A 27,779-nucleotide genomic window follows, 5' to 3' on the forward strand; every position below is an offset into this window, starting at 1 on the left:
ATTTAATATCAGAACTTGTCCAATTCTCAACCTCACATTCAAGCACAATGTTCAGACTTGTGAACTTCCTGAACTTGTGGTCATGTTTGGAAAATGTATTTGTTGGAGAAAGGTGCATTTTAAAAATACACATTCTGGAAAAAAAGTAATGCTCATATTCATGCTTTAGAAAGTAGTAAATTATGCATTTGGGCAAACATTTTTGAAAAATATACTCTTTTGCTTTTCAAACAACAATGAAAGAGCATGTGTTTTGGAACAGGAATGCGGCAAAATGACTTTGAGGTGGAAATAGGAAAAGCTCGGTTATTATCCTATCCCTATATAACACTGTAATTGGTTATAATATTCAACATTTCTTTAGCTACTCATGCTTGGATAAGATCAAGGAGGTCTTTCTTTCTTTCTTTCTTTCTTTGGAGTCCCCTCCCCCAATGTTGCCATTAATGTTATTTATAATTTCTTATATTCCTAGTCCACCCAATAACTAATGTTCTGATGTTTAATGAAACAACTCTCATGCATCCCAGTTCACAGATCAAGTTGAGAACAAAATGTGTGCACATGACATGCCTCTCTTCAGCAAAAGATGAGTGTCAGGAGCCCACTGTGTCCACCCAAGCTTGGGTTTCAAGCTTTATATCTGCTCTTTGATGCCAGGAATGACAGCACCGATAGTTACTGAGAAGAAGGTCTTAAAACTGTGATATTTCATTTAATGTTTAATTAGCCACAAGAGGGAGCTACGTGCTCCCAGAAATAAGGCAGAAATATGGACATCTTTCTAATTAAGATCCTTATATAGTGGCTAGTTCAAAGAAAGTGTGGTCCCTTGTTTGCGCTAAAGAGCCTGCAGTTATGGAGTGAGCCATTACTAATAGGAATCAGGCTTGCCATGTCCTGTAGGTTCTAGGGATGCATGAGAAAATTGGTTTCAGATTGTGTTTTTGATCAGAATTTACCCAGTTCACACCTTATGGGCTGAACACAGTCTGAGATGCAATCTGCAGGCAGAGTCCATACGTTTTCTTGCTTGCATGGCGATTTGCAGACCAAAACCAAACCAAAACAATAAATAAAAATAATTTAAAAAAATGACAGTGTGTGTACATTTGAAAAAAATGCACGTGAAAAATGTGTACTTTGGAAAAGTGCACACTATTACACTTTAATCAATGGGAGAAGAAGACGTAGATTGCAAAGATGTACACAAGTAATGCATACATTTGGGGGAAAAGGTACCCAAAATATGCATGGATTTCCATATGGGTAAAAACACACAAAGCTCACAATACGAACTAGAGTCGAAACAAGCTTTGAGAAAGAATTTGGAAAACCTCGGTGAGCTCAAGTTTTGTAGATTAACACATCCATAGCAGATTCCTTGGAACAGCAGCAAACAAGAGAAGAATGTAATGTGATTCCTCTCCCCCTTCCCATTTCAGCATAAAATGAATGGGTGAGTTGACTTAGCACAGTCCCTTTTCCACACTGCATTCTGGCCGGAATTTAGCGATGGCCATGGCGTTACCATGTGCCTTCCAGGCGAGTTCCTTTCAACACTTTGTTCCTGCTGCGGTTCTGATCTTATCACAGAAGTAAATAAGAGAGTGTTTTCAAGGGAGCAGAAGAGAATGAGGTAAATGGAGAGGGGTGATGAAGAGAAACTCTCTACCTGCAATATCCTCAGGTGAGTGTGGGTGTTGTGTTGTTTTGCGTTTACAAGCACAGCAATTCTGATTTCAACAACATTATTGCAACTTAGCATCCACGGAAGTAGCACTGCTTAATATCATCATCATCATCATCTTCATCATCATTATTGTCTCTTTTCTTACTCGTGGTGGTTTTTCTAGACAGACATGATGGACTTTGCCAAGCCATGCTGTTTGGTTGTGTGTGTGTGGGTTTTTTTGGGTGTGTGTGTGTTACTGATTCAGGGATTTCCTGACAATTGAGCATGTTTTAAGTACAGCTGTTTTCTGGATGTTGGTGTGGATGTAGTTTGGTAGGCCCAGTTTCTGAAGGTTTTCTGTATAGCTTTTTTGATGTGATGCTGGTGACTGATGTAACTAAATGGATAATTGTGACCTTCTCCTGTTGCCATAGTTCTTTAACTTCCATGGCCAGTGGTGTATATTTTTCTCTCCTTTTCTCATTTTCTACAAATATGTTGTCATTAGGTCTTCTTCTTCTTCTTCTTCTTCTTCTTCTTCTTCTTCTTCTTCTTCTTCTTCTTCTTCTTCTTCTTCTTCTTCTTCTTCTTCTTCTTCTTCTTCTTCTTCCTAAATCCAAGCACTTATATGCATCCTGCAGCCTCAGAAACAAGTAACCGGTTATGTCCAAACGGTTTCCAATTTCCTACAATCAACAGGATCCCGTTTTGTTTTAGTACACCCTTTCGGCACATTCCAAGAAAACTGGTCCACTAAGCTTGGCTCTCCTCCATCCAGCTGTTCACATTTGGATCTGCAGCTGGCCTAACTGACAGCAGCTCTTAAAGGCTTGAGGAAGAAACATAACAGGTGATGTGTGATGTAGGGATGTTGCTGACTGAGTCCGGGAGTCTAGCAGATTCCCCTGAATCCACCCCATGACTCTTGTGTAAATGGGGCCTTTAGGGCCACCACACAATGGGAGGCAATAGGTAATGTCTGGAGCAAGGGTAGACAGCTGCCAATTACTTCTGGAGCCTTGCCTATCCTCAAAAGGAGCTTGCGTGGCCCAGCGAGTGTGGGTGGGTGGCAGCAGGGTGAGTGTCTAATGGATCCGATGTGTGTTCAACCCATCCCTATGTGTGGGATAGAACTTGGGATCATCATCATCATCATCATCAATAATTTATTTCTTACCCACATCTCCATTTGGATCAAGGCGGGGAACAACAGTAAGTATAGAATAAATAAAACTCAATTAAAAACATAGTATACATTATTAAAACATCCTAAAAAAACATCCTAAAAACACCCTGAAATTCCCCTGGATAGGCCTGCCAGAATAGATCAGTCTTTATAGCTTTCTTAAATGCTAAAAGACTGTTCAGTTGACGAGTCTCCTCCGGCAGGCCGTTCCACAGTCTGGGAGCAGCAGAAGAGAAGGTCTTCTGGGTAATCTTTTGCATGAAAACCAGGCACTCCACCACTGAACTGATGCACTGAGCTACTGAGCCATAAGGTCACCAGTTGAAATCTCATTCCTGCCATGATCCTTCCAGAGGGCCTGAGGAACGCCACTCATCTCTCAATCTTCAGTGTGGGGATAATATAACCACTACCCCTATAGGGTTGTATCCCCCCCCGCCCCCGGGTGAACATCCAGAATGTACTATATAAATGGATCACCCCCACAACTGCCACTGACCCCATAGATTGCCTCTCTCTTTAACAAAAAGATTCTCAGTAATCCAAAGCCATATATTATGAAGCTGGAGAAATGGGAGAATGTTATTGCTGGCAATTTTTTCCCCATTTTTTCTTGGAACGAACACTAAATATTTTATCCTATAATATATTTGTGTGTGCGCGCGCGCCTTTCTTTTTTTTTAAAAAAAAGTAATAAATGTTTCTTTCTTTTTCTGACAGGCAGAAAAGTTGCACAAATAGCGAATAAACAGGGACAATTTAACTCAGCAAAGAAAACTGTAACTCTGGCTCCTAATGCTTTTGCTGTATTTCCTTTTGCAGGTTTAATTAGATTTCTTCTTCTTCTTCTTCTTCCCCCAGCCTCTCTTCGATGTCACATCCCCAAGGGTCAATTTTAATTGGGAGATGCATGTGACTAGAGAGGCTGTTCTAATTTTACTTTTTTAAGTGCAGAATAATGGGAAAAGATGCAATATCTGCTGGGCAATGCAGGTCCTCAAAGCTTAGCTATGGCTTCCTGCAGGCTTTGGAGCTCTATATCCAGCCGTGATGGACGGAACTCCACATTGGTGCCTCAAACAAAAAATCCAAATGGTGCCCCACAGTGGTAATAAACAAAATAATTGACAATCTTATAGAACCATACACTCATAGACTCATAGAATTGTGACCAAAAGGAACATCTTGTCCACCCTACTGCAATGTGCAGGAAAACCAATTAAATCATCCATGGGAAGTGGCTTTTCAGCCTCTTCTTAAAAACCTCTAGAGATGGAGAACCCACGAGCTCTGTAGGTAGACTTGTTGCACTGTTGAACAGACCTTACTGTCAGGATGTTTTCCATTATATTTAATTGAAATCTAGGTAACTGTACCTTATACCCATTATTTCAGGTTCTAATTTATGTGGCGATGGAAAATAGTTCTTGACCATCTTCCCTGTGGCATTGTTTTATGTACCGGAGCACTGCTAACATGTCTCCCCTCAGTCTTCTTTTATTCCAAGTTCCTTCAGAGTTCCTTTCAAGTTCCTATCATTCCAAGTTCCCTCATAGGGCAAGCTGCTGCCCTTTCATAGGCCTCAGCTAGACCTGCCTGTTATTTCATGACAGAGAGGTGAAGATCTCGCAATGTTTTTATCATGAGATCCCCCTCTGTTTAGATGCAGCGCACGATGGCCTCAGAAGGAGAGGACATCGCACCTGCCATTTTTTATTTTATTTTTTGAAACAGAAGATGCGCACAAGTGCTTGTGCGCAAAAGGGTTTTATATAAAAAAAAATTTCGCCACTCCCCCACCCCACCCTCGATGGGTGCAGAGCTCCTAAGGAGCTCTGTGCCCTGTATGCAGCTCCCGGCTCCTCGCGAGGAGCCAAAAGGAACCAGGACAAACAGCGATGCCCACACACCTGTTCTTGTTGGATCCTGGAATGGATCCTGGTTATGTTTTCCATTGATTTGTTAATTGCTGAGGATCTGGAGGAACAGAAGACTCAGCAGAAACTTAAAGGTCAACTCTACACCTGGACATTGAGTGTCATAATTGAATAATTGTCTAACTGATTGTCTTCAATTAAGGGTTGCAAGGAGTTGCATCATTGTACAGGTTGTCTATAAAAGTAAATGTGTTTTCATGTTCATTATCCTGTTTAACTTCCATATTCCTCATGTGAGCTGTATTGACTGACCGTTTGTAAGTATTTGTATCTGTACTGCCATAACTAAATTATATATTTATTTGCCAGTAAAAAGGTTTATTTTAACCTACATAAATCTCTGTCTCAATTCATGTCTTTGCTGACTTGGCTGAGAACCGCTGTAATCTCTGCTAGTCTCTGTAGGGCCCAGACAGAGACTTAACACAAAAGTTTATGTGCCAGAAACCCAGTCTGTGCAATAACTAAACAGCTTCTAAAGCCATAACTCAACAGTTCTGTGGTCTTGGGCTCAGCCCGAGACCATGGAAAAAGTGGGCCTAAAGTGTAGGGCAATATCCCAGGGCAAGGGAGGGATCACCCCTCCCTGATCCCGGGATCCCCTGTGTATCATGTGAACGCACAGGGACAATCCCGGGGATCACCCCGGGATTTTGCCCCATCTAGCTAAGGCCACATTATTATTACAATCTGACACATAAGGAAGTCTCCCTCACTTCAGTGCTGCAGTTAGGGCGGGGCATTGGGGGCCAAAATCCAGGTCCTCAAACCCAAACCCCCATCTATTGCAAGTGACCACCTCTGGTGTGACAGCAGAAAACTCCATAAGAACATAGGCAGAGCCCTGCTGGATCAGACCAAGTCCAGCATTCTGTTCACACAGTGGCCAACCAGATACCAGTGGCCAACCAGTGGCCAACCAGTGGCCAACCAGTGGGAAGACACTAGCAGGACATGAGTGCAACAGCACCCTCCACCAGTTCCCCAGCAACTGGTGTACATAGCCTCTGGTGCCGGATGTTATTCTTGTAGTCATGATGGTGCTATCTTTCAATGGCAAAGTTTCAAATGCAAAAGTGTGCATGCTCAGGTGGCTACCAGGAGGAGCAGGGCCTTCTCTGCTGTGGCACCCCGGCTGTGGAATGAGCTCCCTAAGGAGGTTCGCTTGGCACCTCCATTATATGCTTTTAGACGCCAGGTGAAGACCTTTTTATTCTCCCGGCGTTTTAACAGTCTATAAAACAATTTTAACTCGGTGTTTTAAATTTGTAATTTTGCATTGCTGCTCTTTTTATCTGGTTGAGCTTTTATATTGTATTTTATATTATGGTTTTATACTGTTGATTTATACTTTGAATGGTTTTAATTTTTCTGAACCACCCAGAGAGCTCCAGCTATTGGGCAGTATAGCAATGTAATTAATAATAAATAAATAAATAAATAAATAAATAAATAATTGTTAGTGGTGTTTTTCAAGACGTTTTGCAAACAGTATTTTTGTGTTATTGTTCTAATATATCAGGAATACTGAAATAGCTCTAAAGCGTAGAATGCTTGTTAAAGGCAGAGAGAAATATTAGCTGTGTGAAGTCATACACAGAATGATACCCCCTCCAGCCACCCTCATAATATTTAAAGTACTTGGCTTTACAACATTCACAGTTCAAATAATTGGGAATCAACATAAAAAGCACACACATACACACAGGCATATCTATATTTTTTAAAGGATACATAAAGCGGGAGGCAGAATTCACAGGACCTTGGCTACATCTCATTTATGTATGTAGGTATTTATATTGCTTTGCACCTGCTGAACCTTCATGACTTCTACAATTATAATTCTGATGACAACATCCACCTTCAAACCTCAGGTTTTACTGTAAAATACTGTTATAACTATCACATCCTAAACTTACCTACTCTTAAGAATTGTCATCATGATGTATTTATTTATTACAGGGAAACACAGCAGTGTTTCCCTGTGTTAAGGATGATCAGTAAAAAAAGCATTCCACCATGTTGAAAGGCGTTATTGGGGGGTCATTCTAGCACCCTAAAATGGAAAATATTTCACCAATCTTTCTGAAACGAAGTCCTGACAGAGAGAAATGCTGGTTTTACATACCCTGCTCGTTTCAAGAGGATTGGTGAAATATTGAGGGCAGCATGTTCACTTTAAATGACAAAAGGGGGAAGCCTTTCTGTTTCAAACTGACACAGAAATGCTTCCGGGGTGGCGACCATTTTTTTGCGCAGTAAAAGCTCCGAATTTGGAGCCTCACCATGCAATCCATTAGTAGGATTGTGTTGCCCTATCCTCCCCATTGATGGAATGGCCTTTCTTTTTTCAAAAGTCCATTCCATCAATTTTTAATTAATTTTCTAAAAACCCTATGTTTCCCTATGGGGAATCTGATAAGGCAATGCTTGTGCCTCAGACCAGATTCCCTGGAGGGAGGGGAGGAGAAGAAGGGAGAGTGCGGCCCATGCCCAGCTGCGAGACATCAGGTAAGTAGAGGTGGTGGTGGCTTGCCTGGAGCTGCCGCTGCAGTTTGTGCAGCGGTGTGGCCAGGTAGGGGGCCAGACAGGAGGGGGTCAGACTTAATACCTGCTCTGGCGACAACGGAGAAGGTAAGTGAAGTGGGGTGGGTGAGTGGGCGTGGAGTGGGGGGGCTTGCCTGGAGCTGCTGCCACAGTTAGTGCAGTGGCAGTGGCGGCGGGTCCAGGTAGGGGGCCAGGCTGGAGGGGGGGTGTCTTACCTTCTCCATCGTCGCCGGGCCCAGGCTTGAATCGAGCCCCCGGGTCCAACCGGAAGCAAGGCCACAGGTGCGGCCTTGCTTCCTGGTTGACCAGGGGGCTCGATTTAAGCCCGCGCTGGTCCCCACGGAGCAGGTAAGTGGGGGGGGGCTTGCCTGGATTCACCACTGCTGCTGCCATCTGTGCAGTGGCAGAGCCAGGTAGGGGTAGGCACCAAGTTGGGGAAGGGCTGCTCTAAACAAAAAAAGAAGTAGGTGGCTCTAAGTTGTTCATCATCAGTTTTCCACAACCCCACAGTCACCTCTGCATATCCTATTCTCCATCCTGTCTTCATGGTTTATCTGCTTTGGCAGAATGAGAATTTCACTGGTACTCTTTCTGCCTCCTTAGGGAGGATGTGGCGTTAAGGCTGGTGAGCCTTAACTCCCAATTTCCCCGCTTTTTGGTGCTTGGTTGAAAACTACATCCTTAACATTGTTTTGTAAACTGTAGGTTTTTTGTTTATTGAATTTACTTATTTATTGCATTTTTATACTGCCCAATAGCCAAAGCTCCTGGGGCAGTTCACAAAAATTAAAACCATTCAAAGTATAAAACAAACAGTATAAAACACACATGATATAAAATACAATAGAAAATCACAACCAGGATAAAAATAGCAGCAGTGCAGAAATACAAATTTTAAACAGCAAATTTAATAGCATGATGGGCATAAATCCTTGGCATAGGAAGCCCAAGCAAAACTACTTTATGGATCTTATACCATCTATGATGGCACCTTATTTTGCTTTAAGATTCCTAATCCTGTAGTTTCAAATCTGATAGTCCTGTAGAACCAGAACCACAAAATTAGATGAAACATGAAGGATATTGCCGTCATCATCGCAGGGTTAATAATTTCTCACCATGATTTTGCTAAAGACAATATGTCCCTACCCAAACCTTTTTTTCTCTCCCTACCCCCATTGAAATATGACACAATTTCCAGGAGCTGAGAGAAATGGCTTGTGACATAGGTGAAAAAATCCAGGGTGTTTTCTGTCATTTGGCTAATGAATATCTTATAACTGAAGTTATCTTAGATCTAGCTTACAACCTCTAAATCCTTTGCTTTTTTAAAAGGTAATGCTTAGCACCCAGCTCCCATATGTACCATATAACCCACAGATCTAATTATAGATTTTTTTACCCCCTCAGTCACCAGTTCCCTAGGAAACAAATCCCTGTCTCATGTACAGAAGGTCATGGGAGGAAGAATTTCATGCATTTATTTATTTATTTATTTAGCTGCATCTAAGTAACTTATCTAGAGGTCACAGGGCTGGATCTTGGCAGGAGGAGGACACTCCTGTCAAGGGTCAACAGCGAGCAATGGAACACCTTCAACATTTTAATCTGGTAAGCCCTTAATACTTTAATTATTAATTAAACATGTCCCCTTTTAATGTTGTGCAAAGAGAGGATTGCAGGGATTTTGGAAATGCACATTTTCTGGTTACGAAATGAGGAACCTGACGCCAATTTGTAGAGGTGAAATGGAAGCAGGGCAGCGGGGAGCATGTATAATAGGTTAGCATGCAATAAGTATTCAGAAACCGTCTCTTCACTTTGACATAAGACAGCAGCACACAAACTGGTTCCAAAACATGTTAATCAATAGGCTTTGTGTGACTAGTCACCTAGAATTGGGGGCGGGGAGAAATATCTAAGAGGTACAATTTATTCAGCAGTGTTCTTGAGGTGAATGCATCTCAACGCAAAAGGGACATGTAAAGTTGTAAACCAGCAGCTGGGTAACTGAATAATAAGACAAGCAGCAAACAATATAAGAACTCCTTTGCAGTCAACATGGAATCAAGTCTATTTGATGTGTGGAAGTGGAAGAATCATGGCTGCTGGTTCTGGTCTTGAATTTCACACATTGCTCAGGGATTTGGTCGGATATTACATACACGGATTCTCTTTACACCATCTGTTGCTTGCAGGGCCGGGCAAAGCTGGTAATAGGCCCGGGCCAGAAGGGAAATGTGGGCCCCGTTTCAAACTGCTCATTAAGTATTTTTCAATGAGTTCTAAATACATATGGACTAGAACGATTTATAGAAAAGGTAATGGCAAGCACTTTTACTCAAGATGTATAATAAGACATCACTTCTTCACATTCAGAAATGCTTGGCGTGCTTTTCTTTGGTCAAATTCATCATCGACATCAGAAAAATCAAGCAACTTTGCCTTGTCAATGTCAATGTTCAAAACTGCTAATCCATTCAAACGTTCTTGCGCCATTGTGGACCAAAAGTATGACTTGATTCGTTTTAGGAGACTGAAGCTCCTCTCATTAGAGGCCACTGTTGCTGGCAGTGACAGAAAAATGCACAATGCGATGAGGACATTTGGGGAAATATTGCCCAATCTCAAGTTCAATATTTGAGCTACATTGTAACAAATCTTCATCAAAGGGTCCCCCTTTGCCTCTACCAAGGGGACTTGGAGTAGGCTCCCTCAAAATTGTAGGCCTATGCCAACTGGTCCCATTGCCCTCCCCCCTCTGCCCAGTCCTGGTCGCTTGCTTTATTAAAGATACAGATTCCTTGTGTGCATAAACGCAGGCTCTGTACAATAGGAAATATTGGCACATAGAAATCAGAAGTGGAGCTATTTATTTCTATACCGCCCAATAGCTGGAGCTCTCTGGGCAGTTCACAAAAATTAAAACCATTCAAAGTATAAAACAACAGTATAAAACCATACTATAAAATACAATATAAAAGCTCAACCAGATAAAAACAGCAGCAATGCAAAATTACAAATTTAAAACACCAAGTTAAAATGTATTTATAGGTTGTTAAAATGCTGGGAGAATAAAAAGGTCTTCACCTGGTGTCTAAAAGCATATAATGTAGGTGCCAAGCGAACCTCCTTAGGGAGCTCATTCCACAGCCGGGGTGCCACAGCAGAGAAGGCCCTCCTCCTGGTAGCCACCTGCCTCGCTTCCTTTGGCAGGGGTTCACGGAGAAGGACCCCTGAGGATGACCTTAGGGTCCGGGCAGGTACATACAGGAGGCGGCGTTCCTTCAGATAGCCTGGCCCCAAGCCGTTTAGGGCTTTAAATGTTAATACCAGCACTTTGAATCGGGCCCGGACCTGGACTGGCAGCCAATGAAGCTGGAAAAGGACTGGCGTAATGTGGTCTAGTCGGCCAGTCCCTGTTAGTAAGCTAGTGTTCATGATTCCATTACCTCCCCTTCAATGCAGTAATTATCCATGGATCTCACATTGTCTGCACAGGACTAAGATGGAAATGTTGCATTATGGAACCACGAAGAAACAATTGTTTTATTCTGCACCTTAGAGTTTCTTTCCTTTTTCTTCTTAATGCAATGAAAGATGAGAAATGGGTCATCAAAGTGACTCATATGGCTACCTAGCCAGAGAGACTTGGGTGTGCAAATGTGCCATACAAATGCAGGAGATCAGATTAAATGCTTGCTTAAATGTTGCAAATCCAGGTAAATTCCATTATTATTATTATTATTATTATTATTATTATTATTATTATTATTATTATTATAAATCCCTGAAATGAAATTCTAACCCATACTAGTCAAACTGAATAGGCACAACTATTCCCAGCATGGAAATGACCATGTTCTACCTGCTTGCCATATAATTGATAAAGATGAGCATGCTAGGAGAAAAAAAGGTGATAACCCTAATTGAATCCACAGAGGTTTAAAATGAGACTTTTCATCACTAAATTCTCAAAGCCCTGAGCGTAGATGAACACAGCTGTCAGTCTCTCTGATTTTCAGTTTAAAAAACAAAACTGGGGGAAAAAACACCTTTAAGTTCTTTTGTCCTGAAAATGGAGAACTTTGGGAATTTTGGTTATTTCTCATCAAAATGAAACCGAAACAAAATTATCATGCATCCCTATCCCTGATTATACCTTTCAATGGTTAATCCATAAGGCTGGTAGCAGATGAATCTTATCACTTATCTAGTGTGCCTCACCAATATTCTTGCAGAACTAGCAAAGAACTAGATGAGACTAGAAGAAGAGAAGGGATGATCCCTTCTTCTAAAGGTTCTCATGGTGTTGAATGGGAGTCAGCATTCACAGACAACTTTTAAGAACATAAGATGTGCCATGCTGGATCACACTAAGGGTCCATCTAGTCCAGCACTCTGTTCGCACAGTGACCAACCAGAGGCTTCCTCAACTGGGGTATCTTCTTCTAAGATCACCACTCTGGAAGAACCCCACATGAAGAGACCAGAGGTTCCGATAATCAATATGACCAGACTGACCCCTACCACCAGCTCTAGACCCTCTATGACTAACCCCAGGAGCAGACACAGCAGTGTGTCCAACTGAAAACCCAACCCAAAGACACAGTACCCATGTTGTATCATGAGGCCTTCCTTCCATCCCTGAGACCTATTTATGAGGAGGAAGCCAGGCTCCCATGTGCTCCAGTTCAGAGCCTTGATGAGCACAGAGCCAAGCTGTTCAATTTGGAGCACACCATTGCTGAAGCCACACCCCATCCTGGTGTAGAGTGTGTATGTGTATGTGATTCCTTGGCTGGATGGTTCCTCTCCTATCATAAGAACATAAGAACAGCCCTGCTGAATTAGACCAAAGGGCTATCTTGTCCAGCATTTTGTTTTCCACAGTGATCAATCAGATATCTTCAAATCCTTTATCCCTCACCCACAGGATAGTTCCCTGGCCTCATTGGTAATCTAGATTTTTGAGCAACACAGCACTGGTGATGGGAGTGGCATATAACCTATCACAGAAGTATACAATTACCAATATAATCTGAAACATGACAGTGATTTCTGAATTCCAGAAAGCCATGAACATTTTCCATTGTCTGCTCCTAAAGAGATCAATCTTTACCCAAGTGCCATGGTGACCCAAGCTCACATCCTTATGGGAAGGGCCACTGCACATAATTTGGACTACTATGCATGCCTAATAGTCCAAATTATGTCTATTCTCTATATTATTTCTTAAAAAAAAACATTCACCATACATCATATTCCTTCTCATTTTCAAATCATTTGTAATATAAATAAATGCCCACTTTTTGCTGCTCTAAAACACTATTTAATTCACTTCAGAGAGACGTACTAAATAAACATTTGCTAGCTAAAAAAAACATTAAATCAGTAAACTCATTCACATTAAATTGGCTTTAGTGAATATTAAAAGGCACTTTATGTTGATATTATGTTAGAAATATACAGCCAGATTTTTAATGCCATTATTTACAGTCAGTAATGGGAATAGTTGTAATGCTGAATATTAAGTGGGCAAGGAAGCATATGTTTTTGACATGGCAAAAGGTGGGGATATTATATCTGCAAGGATTGAATGGGTTCTGAATCCTAGCCAGAGATCCTGCGATAATGAAGAAACACCTTGAAAACAACGGAATGAAATTTAACAGGGATAAATGCCAAGTTCTGCATCTAGGAAAAAGAAACCAAATGCACAGTTACAATACGGGGGATACTTGGCTCAGAAATACTACAAATACTACAAACCAGAAGGATCTTGGAATTGTTGTAGATCACAAGCTGAACATGAGCCAACAGTGCGATATGGCTGCAAAAACAGCGTATGCTATTTTGGGCTGCATTAATAGAAGTATAGCTTCCAAATTGCACGAGGTGCCGGTTCCCCTCTATTCAGCCCTGGTTAGGCCTCATCTTGAGTATTGCATCCAGTTCTGGGCACCACATTTCAAGAAGGATGCAGACAAGCTGGAGCGTGTTCAGAGGAGGGCAACAAGGATGATCAGGGGTCTGGAAACAAAGCCCTATGGGGAGAGACTGAAAGAGCGGGGCATATTTAGCCTGGAGAAGAGAAGATTTAGGGGAAACATGATAGCACTCTTCAAATACTTGAAAGGTTGTCCCACAGAGGAGAGCCAGGATCTCTTCTCAATCCTCCTAGAGTGCAGGACATGGAATAATGGCCTCAAGTGACAGGAAGCCAGATTTCGGCTGGACATCAGGAAAAACTTCCTGACTGTTAGTGCAGTATGACAATGGAACGAGTGACCGAGGGAGGCCTTCAAGAGGTAGCTGGATACCATCTGTCAGAGATGCTTTAAGGTGGGTTCCTGTATTGAGCAGGGGGTTGGACTCGATGGCCTTATAGAGCCCTTCCAACTCTACTATTCTATGATTCTATGATTCATGCCATTTCTTAATCATGTCCAATGTTTCACCATGATGAACCCACCCTTCTTTTTTTTTATGAGTAGGAACACAAAGTTGTTTCTGGAGTATCAGTTCAAATCTCCAAAGGAGGTATAGCCACATCCAGATAATATTGGGTAAATGAACCCGCTGGGTGGAAAGCCCTTGGGCCTCAGGCCAGTGAGAGGAGGCAATTACCCTTTTCCCCTGCTATTGCCAGTACATTCCAGATGGACCTGTGGATGTCCATCGCTTGGAGATCTGGCCCTTTTGGGCCATGGTGGGCCACTTGTTCCATTTCATTTTCATTCATTTCTATACCACCCAATGGCTCTCTGGGCAGTTCACAACAACTGACAAGATAAAATACAGGACAATGAATAAATAAAAATACAAAATTTAAAAACCATCTAAACAGCTAAACACAATTGCAATAAAATACCAGATCTACTCCGACAGCTAGCCGAAACGCCCCATCATTTAAGGGTGGGTGAGAATTTGAACCAGCCGTGCTTGACCATACAAGCAGTCTTGCATGAATGGTCATGAGCACAACTGAGCCAGGAACAGCTTACCTTGAGCACACACCCTGCCTTGATTCTGTTCACTTCTGATACTTCAAAAACTATACTTAACCACAATGGCCCCAATTCAGAAGACACCTTAAACCATGGCTTTAACCATGGTGGTTAAGCCAGAAAGCTGGGCCATGTTCAGAAGACACCTTAAACCATGGCTTTAACCACAGTGAATAAGACTTTTTGCCTTAGGCCATAGCTAGACCTAGGGTTTATCCCTGGATCGTCCAGGGGTCAAACCTGTTCATCTAGGTGACTCACAGGGGATCTAGTGCTCAGGCAGGGGCAAACCCTGGATGATCCCAGGATAAACCTTAGGTCTAGCTGTGGCCTTAGTCACCATGGTTAAAGCCTTGGTTTAAGGTGTCTTCTGAACACAACCTGGCATTCTAGCTTAACCAGCGTGGTTAAAGCTGTGGTTTAAGGTGTCTTCTGAACAGGGCCAATGGCTCTCTCCATTAGTTCCTGCACATTATGGGTAGGGATTGGATGAATATGTCTGTTTCACTTTCTCCTGCATTCACATTTTTAAAGATATTTCTTCCCCAGATATGAATCTTTGGCAATTTGGGGGGGAAATTCTTATCATAAACACACTGAAACAGAATTCACACCCAACTGTCCCTGTCAAATTCAGCTGTTCCAAACAAAGAGAGGTGAATGATGTGCCTGTCACATAGCTATTAAAGATGACGAGCCTGCTAAGGAAAAATAGAAATGGCAACCCCAATTAAGCAGTAACAAGATTAGATACACAGGGATTCAAACTTAGCCTGCCCTGGATGGACAAATCTCTCAAATTCTGTTTCTCCCACATTTGATTTTTTTAAATATATATATATATATATATATATATATATATATATATATATATATTTTAACCTCAGGCTCTTTTTTGGTCTGAATATAGAGAATATTGCAAGAGTTGCTAAATTCTTAACAAAGCTGAAGTGAAATGAAATTCTTACCCTAGCTCCAGGTCTCTCCAAATTCCAGAGAGCTCCCAAAGGAATGGCAAGACATCACAAGATCTGACCAAAAATCTTTTTGTAACGGCTGACATACACTTCAGTAAAATATCTTCCATTTGGGTCGCTGTCATTTTGTCAGTTGGTGAAATGAAACATGAAACATTTCAGCGAACTCTTATGGAATACCAGAGTTGCTGAGGCTTTGTCATTTATAGTCAGATGTGATAACAATAAATACACCATTTTAAGGGGCCATAAAAGGCTATATATAAAAGAAGCCATAAATCTGCACAAAAAGAAAATGGAAAAGAAAAAAAGAAGTAAAATACTGTAACAAAAGGCCCTGAATTAATAATTGAATCCTCCTTCCATATATGCATGCTTAATTTGTATTTTAGGAATCATGGACATTCTTTTACGGGTGATGGAATCCATATTTATTATTATTATTGTTGTTGTTGTTGTTATTGTACTTCTATGCAGCTATCAACCTGAGAAAAGCATCTTCTCTTTTTGTCTCTCCTTTCATTTTGTGCAAAGTAGTTCATCATATGAGCCCTGGATAACCGGGGGAGGTCATATTTTCCCAATGTTGTTCTACACAGAGATAATAGCAGACACAGAAGGAAATGAGTCCGTGAGTTGTCACTATTGTTTCATGTACAAAATTCAAAGATTCTCTTTCAGTCTGACATTTCATAAAGTAACAGGATAGTCCAGGTCTGATCCTGAGTCGAAAGGATATTGAAATCAACAGTAAGATTTAGGGATGTTAGGATTGTATTAAATCCACTTTGTGTGAAGACTGAAGATTGGGTTATATTTTCCAGACTGTTGTTCGCAAACAGACCCAGAAGAATATGGAAATAAATTCTAAGCAGGTTACAGAAGAAGTCAATTCTTTATAAATTTAGGGGTGTGTGTGTATTCTTCTTACCAGCAATAACATAGTAAGCGTTCTGTGACTCTGTGTACGTGCTGTTAGAATGATGGCTCCATTTTGGTGGAGTTCCTATATCCCTAAAAGAACTTGATGTCCTTTCATGGGCAATCTCCTAAATTTACTGATGCCAACATTGCCTGCACATCTTTCAAAAATGGCAGGAGAGGGCTGTTTCCTTGAAAGATTCAAGCCGTATCCGGCCTTAGCTAGACCTAAGGTTTATCCCAGAATCGTCCTGGGGTCATCCCTGTTCATGTAAATGACACACAGGGGATCCCGGGAGCAGGCAGGGATGACCCTGGGATAAACCTTAGGTCTAGCTAAGGCCTCCATGTCAGTCGGAAGCTTTTCTAGACCCTTTTTGTCTGCCATAAATACCTGGTGGGGCATTTTTAAGCTTGGAAGTAGGTCACAAGGTCTGTGGGGCTGATAGAGATAAACTGCAGCAACAGCAGCAACAAAAACCTCTTTCCTCAATGCCTTTAAATATTAATGTTTTTATTATTATTATTTTACTTGATGGATAGCTTGTCTTCTCTAACTGGTGCAAGAGTTCATTAAAAGCCAATCAACTTCACTTTGCAACTGCCAAGGGGCTGAGAAGTTTCCTTAAATAACCTTTATGGTGGTTTCTCCCTCTCTCTTATGCAAAAACTGTCTCATTAAAAATTAAAAGCAAAAATAGGATTCAAAAAATAGGGATCTGTTTACTTTTCAAGTCTTTCAGCAATGGCAACTGATGGGCCATTAATGAGTTCCCCAAATGAGTGTCACTGTGGAATGATGGACTATTTGACTTCAGTAGTCAAGATATGTTTCAGTGATTTTGACAAGACTTCTTGTTACAGATGCAAAGCTATTGGAAGAGACGTTGTTTTGAAGGAGCCAATAAGACTTCTCCTATGACTTATGGATACTTGGGATTATGAGAAATTTGCTTCTGTTCATTTATAATCAGAATTTATCCAGTTTGCACCTCCCAGAATTGAACATAGACCCAGGGGGATTCCACACGTCGTACTCAGGGTGCTTCCATGCACCCCCAGTGCGCCCCCAAAGCGATCGTGTAGCTTGCCTGTTCGAAGAGATGAGGAAGAGGTGTCCTTATCGCTGCCGCCGCCGCCGCTGCCACCCACCTTCCTCCTCGTCGGTCAGGTCGGAGAGCTCAGCGGAAGAAGGCTCTCCGACCCGGCCGGCAAGGAGATAGGTGGGTGGTGGTGGCGGCAAGGACGCCTCTTCCCCGTCTCTTCCCAGGCAAGCTACACGATCGCTTTGGGGCGCACTGGGGGCGCATGGAAGCACCCTCAGTACGACGTGTGGAATCCCGCCCAGACGCACTCTGTGGGTGAAGTCCATATGTGATTCCCGGAACAAAATATGTTTTAAAAAAAGTACATGGGGGGGGGAATGTGCATTAAAATGTGTACTTTTAAAAGCATCACAAGCGTGCTGTAGTCAATGTGGAAAATGAAAACATTCAAAATAAGATGCATACATTGAGAAACATGTCCATTATTTGTGTAAAAGGAAAAAGAAATCAAAGCTTACAAAATGATGTGGACAACGTGGAGATGGAAAAACCTTGTCAAAGTCATGTTTTCTTGATGCTCACTTCCTGGTGAGGTGTAACATCATGGCTGAGTTTCTGTTCTATCGTATTATTGCAAACGACGATCGTGGAAAACAAAATGGCTGCATTTTGTATATTTCTACTACCTGGAAGATCCTGCCATTGACTTTCTGTCATCAAATATCATGGGCTTTCACTGGGTTTCTTCTTTCATTGTAAATCGATTGGCAGTGCATTCAGGAGAGTTGAAAGGAAGTAATCCCTCACATAGTAAAGAATTAACTGATGGAATTCACTCTTACAAAATGTGATGATGGCCACTAGTTTAAATGGCTTTCGAAGTGGATTAGGCAAATGCATGAAGGTTAGATTTATCAATGTTTATTTCTCATGATGCAATATCTCATGATGCAGTTTGCCTCTGAGCACCAGCTGCTGGGGAGCAGGAGGAGGACAGAGTTAGTAATTGACTTCAATCCTTTCTCATGGTCTTCTGAGAGGTGTCTGGAGGGCCACTGTGGAAGCAGAATTCTGGATTAGATGGACCTTTGGTTTCATCCAGCAGGGCTCTTATGTCCTTCAAAGTGCAATTCCATGCATGCTTAGATAGATAAATGTCCTACAACGTCCAACGTTCTAGCATGCATAAGATTACAACCTAAGATATGGAACCCCATATTAACCCTGTGTTGTGGATTGCTCTTTGATTTGTAATGTCTTTGGCTAGGAAAGGCTAGACATAAGAGCCTTCTGATACTTTTTACTTTTAGGGGGGCTTTATGCTAGAGATGTTGGTCGAGGGAAAATCTGGCCCTTTTTGAGCCCAACTGATTGACTTGCTCACACTTGCAAGCATAACAGCAGGTCAGTTTCCAAAACTTGGGAATGTTGCTGGTTTTATTTTTATTTGTGAGTTGCCATTTCAGCCCAATTCTTAATTGTTCTTTAGTTCCACTTACATAAATCACACAAGTCATACATTTACATTCAATTCCAATTCCCACCTGGATTTAACCTTAGACAGCCCTAATTTTATGAATTGCACAAGAAGAAAGGGTTGGGCCAGCTAGAGGATAGAGTTTGGGAGGCCAAGGTAGTAAAAATGTACTGAACTCTACCTACCAAAATACAGCTGTCTCAAGATTTTATTTTTAGAGCAGTGGTTCCCAAACTTTTTCAAGTCACCACCCCCTTGGTTCCACAATCTCATGCCCAGTGCCCCCTACCCTACCCTACCCTACCCTATAAAAATCATTATTCAGAATAGCGGTTTTCAACGACCCACTAAGGAAGATAATAACAATAAAATTCAAAACAGTAACAATTAATTGAATATTTATTCAAAATCCAATTACATTTTTTACTTTATTCAATTAAACATAATTGATGAACTTGATCCAGGTTATTTCTCGGTTGGACTACTGCAACCTTCTTCTCACTGGCCTTCCTTCTTCTCACATCAGTCCGTTGGTCTCGGTCCACCACTCTGCCGCTAAGATCATCTTCTTGGCTCGCCGCTCTGATCATGTTACTCCATTTCTGAAATCTCTTCATTGGCTTCCAATTCACTTCAGAATCCAATATAAACTTCTTCTGTTGACCTTCAAAGCTTTTCACGGTCTAGCTCCTTCCTATCTCTCCTCACTCACCTCACACTATTGCCCCGCTCATGCTCTTCGCTCCTCTGATGCCATGTTTCTCGCCTGCCCAAGGATCTCTACTTCCCTTGCTCGGCTTCATCCATTTTCTTCTGCTGCCCCTTACGCCTGGAACGCTCTTCCAGAACATCTGAGATCCACAAGTTCAATCGCAGCTTTTAAAGCTCAGCTAAAAACTTTTCTTTTTCCTAAAGCTTTTAAAACCTGATGTTGTTTGGACTCTATACTGTTAGTTTTACCCTACCCTGTGCCTGTTTACCCTACCCTGTGCCTGTTTGCATTCTCTTCCCCTCCTTATTGCTTTACTATGATTTTATTAGAATGTAAGCCTATGCGGCAGAGTCTTGCTATTTACTGTTTTACTCTGTACAGCACCATGTACATTGATGGTGCTATATAAATAAATAAATAAATAAATAAATAATAATAATATCATCTTTTCAAAGTCTGATAATCATTTAGCAAGAATTTTAGATATCACATTTAGTAACTAGGGTAGATAGAGTACCTCAGTATTATGTAAATTCTTAATGGGCTTGATGAAGTGATACCAGTTTCCCAATGTCTGGTTTAAAGTCACTTAACATGAGTCTTAAATCACCAAGTTTAGTAATCTGGAGTCAATTTCTTTGCTTGGAGAGAAGTCGGCAGACCAGACTAAAACCACATCCCACCAAATATGATGTTGGAAATGCAACCAGGAGCTTCTGAACCACTCTCCATAGTGCAGGAGAGCGATCAGAAATTTCCTTCTGTAACCAAAACTCCTGGTACGGAAAAGACCACCTCGAGCGCCCCCCTGCTGCCCCCTTGCCTCTTAGCGCCCCCTGCTGCCCCCTTGTCTCTTAACGCCCCCCTATGCAATCCCACTGCCCCCAAGGGGGCGATACCGCCCAGTTTGGGAACCACTGGCCATCCCAATACAAACACAAAGCACACAAGTATAAAACAGAAAAAACAGTTGATAACAATAAAACAAGAACACAACAAAATGATCAAGATTTAAAACATTCCTTTTGTTCACCTCCCCCCATTAGGATTTGAAAGCGACAGACCTTTTGACCATCAACGCTGGTTTGATAAGATTTGGAAACTAGCTTTAAATGATAAGTTGACACAACATAGCAGGTTAGCAAGAGGAGAAATAACATCAGACACATTTGTGGAAAACTGGTTGGACTACATTTATTAATATGAATCCTGGCGAACCTAGACCCCCAATGACTCAGGAATCCTTTTAGTCAGAGGTTCTAACTTAACCTGTATCTTTTTCTGTACCAAGTGCTTATTGAAGGAATGAACACCCATGCTTTTTTATAGTGGTGCTGTGGGAACATTTATATTGTTGTTGAGTGTTTTCTTTTACTCTCTGTGTTTATTGTATTTGTCCTTACTTGAAAATCAATAAAAATAGTATTAAAAAAAGAAAAGAAAAAGAAATGGATTCCAAACGGATTTAGAAATTTATTTCGAATGGATTTAGAAATGGATTCCTTCAACATCCCTCATTCATGCTAGCATACACTCGCTAGTTTCTCCATCCAGAGTGGTTCACCAGGGGTCATGGCATCACTGTGCTTAATAGTGATATATAAACATAGGTGCCAAAAAGAGATGCAACTTGTGGTCAGAAATGCAACTTGAATTTTAGATACCAACCATGGAGACCACCCTTCAAACAACCCAGCTCTACATTTCGAGAACCCTCAAGTGATCTAGATAAACTGTAGACATTGACACATGGATTTGTTTGTCTATCAAGCTGACCTATCTCTAAGGGATCCAGGGATGTAAGATTATTTCATAACGCTAAGATGATGTATTTGAGCACTCAGCAAGTACAAGTGTGTTTACCAATAAATTGATTTGGGGCTGTTTTCCACTTTAAATAAATCCTGACGAAAAATTGCATTTAAATAAGTGGTTTTGGATATATATTTTCTCCCGAAACATACAGTACATGTCTAAATGTATTTCCCCTCTTAACACTAGGGCTGTTCATGCCCTCCCCGAACTGCTTCAGATCCTGATCTGGACCTCCCCGATCCGCTCCAGAAGTCCAGATCAATATTTGGTCACCATTTTGCCCCCCTTCCCCACTTACCTGCCTTTGCGGTGGACGGCAGAGGCAGGTAAGTGGTGAAGGGGGGACAAAATGGGCCTGAATAAGCCCCCCCTTACCTGGCTCCGCTGTCTGCCGCTACGTAAACTACGGTGGTAGCGGATGGTGGAGGCAGGTAAGTCCCCCTCCGCCACTTACCTGGTTCCGTCGTCCGCTGCCACCACGGTCCACATTGCAGCTTCGACTCTGCCCATGCCTAAGGCCGGAAATAGGCCGCAGCCTATTTCTGGCCTTAGGCATGGGCAGCAGTTGAAGCTGCTGCACGGACTGTGGTGGCAGCCAATGGAGCCAGGTAAGTGGGGGAGGGGGGAAGGAGGCTTACCTGCCTCTGCGGCGGACGGCAGAGACAGGTAAGTGGTGAAGGGGGGACAAAATGGGCCTGAATAAGCCCCCCCTCCCCCTTACCTGGCTCCGTTGTCTGCCGCTATGTGAACTGCGGTGGTAGCGGATGGTGGAGGCAGGTAAGTCTCCCTCCCCCACTTACCTGGTTCCGTCGTCCGCTGCCACCACGGTCCACATTGCGGCTTCGACTGCTGCCCATGCCTAACGCCGGAAATAGGCCGCAGCCTATTTCTGGCCTTAGGCATGGGCAGCAGTTGAAGCTGCTGCACGGACTGCGGTGGCAGCCAATGGAGCCAGGTAAGCCTCCTTCCCCCCTCCCCCACTTACCTGGCTCCATTGCCATCGCCACATGGACCATGGCAGCAAAGATCAAATTCATCCAGCATCTCTTCAGGGACAAACCTACTGATTAGATGCTGCTTTATCAGAGCTGAAACCCAGATGCCAAATGCTGCATCTGATGTTGCATCTGATGTTTGTTTGCATCTGATGTTTGTTTGGCCTGCTCTTTTAAAACGAACATTAAAATAATCTTTTTTTTTTATTGACTTGGGTAAATAACTGTCCAAACTATCCAGTCAATAATAGCACTGACACCTCGTTTCTCACTGTTGCTATAAAAGAAGCACAATTCACTTGATTCAACCAATTCGAGAATGGTCATTTATCCTTATCTTATGTGTGTCCATCAGCATTTTCGATCCACTGAGAAGCCCATTCCATTGATGCATTATTTATACCGTCATTTCAAACAAAACACCCTTTTACAAAATGACGCGATAGCGCTGGATTTAAGCTCACAGATAAAAATCAATCGGAATCATTACCAAATAGGACTGAGTGTCTCCAGAAACTGGAGTATTCAGATACGGTTAGAATTTCATCTTTTGAAATATGCCATTGTGCTTCAGTATGATTAACCATAGAAATCATCGGTTTAGATATACATGTCACTTTGGATCATTTTAAATATAGCAGCCAACCCAGTTGGATGATCTGTGAACATGGGTGTTGAACATCTTTTGGCCCATGGGCTGAACTACATTTTGGAAAAGGTCTTCAGAGGTACATTCCAGTAATGAGTTGGAGAAAATGCCAAAGAGGGAGGGGCAGACATTCAAACAGTTGCCAGCATATATTTTATTATTATTATTATTATTATTATTATTATTATTATTATTATTATTTTATATAGCACCATCAATGTACATGGTGCTGTACAGAGTAAAACAGTAAATAGCAAGACTCTGCCGCATAGGCTTACAATCTAATAAAATCATAGTAAAACAATAAGGAGGGGAAGAGAATGCAAACAGGCACAGGGTAGGGTAAGCAGGCACAGGGTAGGGTAAAACTAACAGTATAAAGTCTGCACAACATCAAGTTTTAAAAGCTTTAGGAAAAAGAAAAGTTTTTAGTTGAGCTTTAAAAGCTGCGATTGAAGTTGTAGTTCTCAAATGTTCTGGAAGAGCAGAACAGGCGTAAGGGGCAGCAGAAGAAAATGGACGGAGCCGAGCAAGGGAAGTAGAGGCCCTTGGGCAGGTGAGAAACATGGCGTCAGAGGAGCGAAGAGGACGAGCGGGGCAATAGTGAGAGATGAGAGAGGAGAGATAGGAAGGAGCTAGACCGTGAAAAGCTTTGAAGGTTAACAGGAGAAGTTTATATTGGATTCTGAAGTGAATTGGAAGCCAATGAAGAGATTTCAGAAGCGGAGTAACATGGTCAGAGCGGCGAGCCAAGAAGATGATCTTTGCGGCAGAGTGGTGAACAGAAACCAACGGACTGATGTGAGAAGAAGGAAGGCCAGAGAGAAGAAGGTTGCAGTATCTCAAAAGTCTTCCAGCCAATAACTAAACTTTAGGACACACATTTCAACACACACACACACCAAATGTGGAGGGGGGACTTCACAAAATCAAGAAACCACTAGATGACCAGTGCTTAGGGGATAGAATCAGACTGGCCTTCTATGTGGGGTTGGATTCATCCCCATGACCTGATAAGAAAAACAAACTGAAGCTGAATCATGACCAGACAGAGGTGCTTGCTTTCAAGGGCCATAACCTGGGTTTGGAGGTCTATCAACCAGTTCTGGATGGGGTTACACTCTCCCTGAAAGACTGTGTTTGCAGCTTGTGAGTGCTTCTGGATCCATCGTTCCAAATGACAGCCCAGATAGATGCGACGGCCAGGAGTGCCTACCATCAGCTTCGGCTGATACGCCAGCTGCGCCCCTTCCTAAAGTAGGAATACCTAAAGAAAGTAGTGCACACACTGGTAACTTCGAGTCTCAACTTCTGCAATGTGCTCTAAATAGGGCTACCATTGTGCCTAGTCTGGAAACTTCAACTAGTTCAAAATATGGCAGCCAGGTTGGTCACCGGTACACCTAGGGGTGACCATATTACACCAACTTTAAAATCACGTCACTGGCTGCCCAATTAGTTTCCGGGCGAAGTATAAAGTGTTGGTTATTATCTTTAAAACCCTACATGGTTTGGGTCCAGGTTACCTGTGGGATCGCCTTCTCCCGTACAATCCGTCCTGCACACTCAGATCCTCTGGGAAGAACTTCCTTCAGCCAGCCACAACTAGGATGGCAACTATTACTCAGAGGGCCATTTTTTCTGCTTCCCCCAGAATGTGGAATGGCCTGCCGCAGGAGATTCATCGGCTTAATACTCTCTCTGAGTTTAAGACAGCTGTGAAGACTAGTCTCTTCTGGCAGGCATACACAGATGAATTTCAAACCTAAGAACTTTATTTATTTATTTATTTAATTACATTTATATACCGCCCCACAGCCGAAGCTCTCTGGGCGGTTTACAACATTTAAACATTAACTTTAAGATGTTATGACTGTTATTTTATTATTGTATTGGCTTTATATGCTCTTTTAACTACTTGTATGTATTATATTTTATTTGGAGTTGTTACCCACCTCGATCCAGAGGGAGAGATGGGTAATATTGTTATTATTATTAACATTATTATTATTATTTGGAAAGGATAGACTGAAACAACTGGGCATGTTTAGCCTGGAGAAGAGAAGATTGAGGGAGACATGAGAGCACTCTTCAAATACTTGAAAGGTTCACACAGAAGAGGGCCAGGATCTCTTCTCGATCCCCCCAGAGTGCAGGACACGGAATAACGGGTTCAAGTTACAGGAAGCCAGATGGACATCAGGAAAAACTTCCTGACTGTTAGAGCAGTACGACAATGGAAACAGTTACCTAGGGAGGTGATGGGCTCTTCCACAATAGAGGCATTCAAGAGGCAGCTGGACAATCCTCTGTCAGGGATGCTTTAGGGTGGATTCCTGCATTGAGCAGGGGGTTGAACTCGATGGCCGTGTAGGCCCCTTCCAACTCTGCTATTCTATGATTTTATGACTGTGTACCACATCTGGGAAATTAAATGTTATTCATCCTATAAAGCAAATGTCAGTTGTTCTTGCCTGAGCTGTAATGGGTCATTCCCTTCGGTGCCAACTTGGCCCAATTGGCCTAGCACACCCATGATTCAGCAGCCTGTTTAAGCCAAGTAAGGATAATTAATTGCAGCATAAAATTGGGGAGGGTGGAATGTTTTGGACCTGAGTACCTGCTTGGCTCAGTCTGGGATCAGGTTGATTAACAGCCCATCATGGGCCAGTACTAGGCCCCAAAATAGCAGCAGTTCCAAGGAGGGAAATGGCCATCACTGAGCAACCACCCCAATCTTAACTCCAAAGCAGAGGAAGCAGTACAGAAGGGATGGATCTGCACCTGTTTTGGAAAGGGAGCTGGGAGCATGAACAGTAGGCATAAGAGAGGGGCCGTAGCTCAGTGTGATAGGGCACCTGCTTGGCATGCAGAAGGCCCCAGGTTCAATCCCTGGCTTCTCCAGTTTGGTCAAGGAAAGGAATCCTGTCTGAAACCCTGAAGAGCTGCTGCCAGTCAGTGTTGACAATACTGGGCTAGATGGACCAATGGTCTGGCTCAGTGTAAGGAAGTTCCTAAGAAACTTAAGACCACATCACGCCAGTCCTTTTCCAGCTTCATTGGCTGCCAGTCCAGGTCCGGGCCCGATTCAAAGTGCTGGTATTAACATTTAAAGCCCTAAACGGCTTGGGGCCAGGCTATCTGAAGGAACGCCTCCTCCCATATGTACCTGCCTGGACCCTAAGGTCATCCTCAGGGGTCCTTCTCCGCAAGCCCCTGCCAAACGAAGTGAGGCAGGTGGCTACTAGGAGGAGGGCCTTCTCTGCTGTGGCACCCCGGCTGTGGAATGAGCTCCCTAAGGAGGTTCGCTTGGCACCTACATTATATGCTTTTAGACGCCAGGTGAAGACCTTTTTATTCTCCCAGCATTTTAACAGTCTATAAATACATTTTAACATGGTGTTTTAAATTTGTAATTTTGCATTGCTGCTCTTTTTATCTGGTTGAGCTTTTATATAGTATTTTATAGTATGGTTTTATACTGTGGTTCTATACTTTGAATGGTTTTAATTTTTGTGAACCGCCCAGAGAGCTCCGGCTATTGGGCGGTATAGAAATGTAATAAAGAAAGAAAGAAAGAAAATAAAGAAAGCAAGAAGACAAGAGGTGGTGATGATGGAGGGAGCACCACTTGGCAATAGAAGGGCCCCGAAAGAAAGGGCAAGTAGCCAGAACTGACAGGGACAGGGAGGAAGCTTTCCTAAGTTAGGGTGGGGCAGTTAAATCTTCTTCATAGATAAAAGAGAGCTCCAATATCGCTAGCCTGTATAGGTGCATTAGTGAAGGCCAACTAGCCAAAGAAAGACAAGACTAAGGCCATAGCTAGACCTAAGGTTTATCCCTGGATCACCCAGGGGTCAAACCTGTTCATCTAGGTGACACACAGGGGATCCAGTGCTCAGGCAGGGGCAAACCCTGGATGATCCCAGGATAAACCTTAGGTCTAGCTGTGGCCTAAGAAAACAAAGCAGTAAAGCTCAATAGAGATGAGCCCAGAATCTTGTGATCTTTATTTATTTATTTATTTAATTACATTTATATACCGCCCCACACCCGAAGCTCTCTCGGCAGTTTACAACAATATTTCAGCCTAATGAATGGGTATATTTCCTCGCGCGGCTCTGAAAAACAAGATATTTACCAGTCATACACAATTGCTCACCATAATATGATTTGGTATTATTATTATTATTATTATTATTATTATTATTATTATTATTATTAAAAAGCCTAATAGTAAGAATATTTGAAAATCTGAACTATTAAAGTGTTAAAGGTATAACAAGCCTGAAAATGTAAGCAAAGCTATTTGTTCCATGGGTGGGAGACTTCGTTAACACATCACTTTAATAAGATTTTATATATATATATATATATGCTCCAACTGTTTCGATATTCATTTTCTTTTAATGCATGCAGGAGAATTCTAATTTGAAAAATAAACTGACACCCACTCTCCATCTAAGGCAATTGCAGTGGCTATTTTAAAACAGGGGAATGGTGAAAGGAAAGCCCCATGCCACAATAATCACGAACTGCAGGAAACTAGACGTCAAGGAGGAAAGGGTTCTAGCCTAGCCTTCTCTCCATGGTACAAACTTTCTGCTCGCAAGGAGTTTTCTTTACAGAGGAACATCCATTCATGAGAAACTGCAACCTAAGACCTTGGAGGGGAGGAAGGTAGCAACGTTGCAGCTACAGAGGCAGCAGTATGGAAGCCTGGGTGGTGGACAGTTTATGGCCAGGGAGGAAAATTGGGGTGGGCTCTCCATAGGTTGGTGACTAAAACAGAGTGGATGTCCTTGACCTCAGGTAAGACTGAGGTGAGACAA

At 42.3% G+C, this 27,779-nt stretch overlaps 1 protein-coding gene across 1 annotated transcript in view; it reads right to left on the minus strand.

Moving 5' to 3' along the window:
- Positions 1-27,779, minus strand: part of CDH13 (cadherin 13) — a 694,106-nt gene that overhangs the window by 333,535 nt on the left and 332,792 nt on the right. The gene's annotated exons all lie outside the window — the stretch shown is intronic.

The sequence above is a fragment of the Elgaria multicarinata genome, chromosome 14 (genome assembly GCF_023053635.1).
Source record: "Elgaria multicarinata webbii isolate HBS135686 ecotype San Diego chromosome 14, rElgMul1.1.pri, whole genome shotgun sequence".
In the NCBI taxonomy this organism is placed as follows: Eukaryota; Metazoa; Chordata; class Lepidosauria; order Squamata; family Anguidae; genus Elgaria; species Elgaria multicarinata.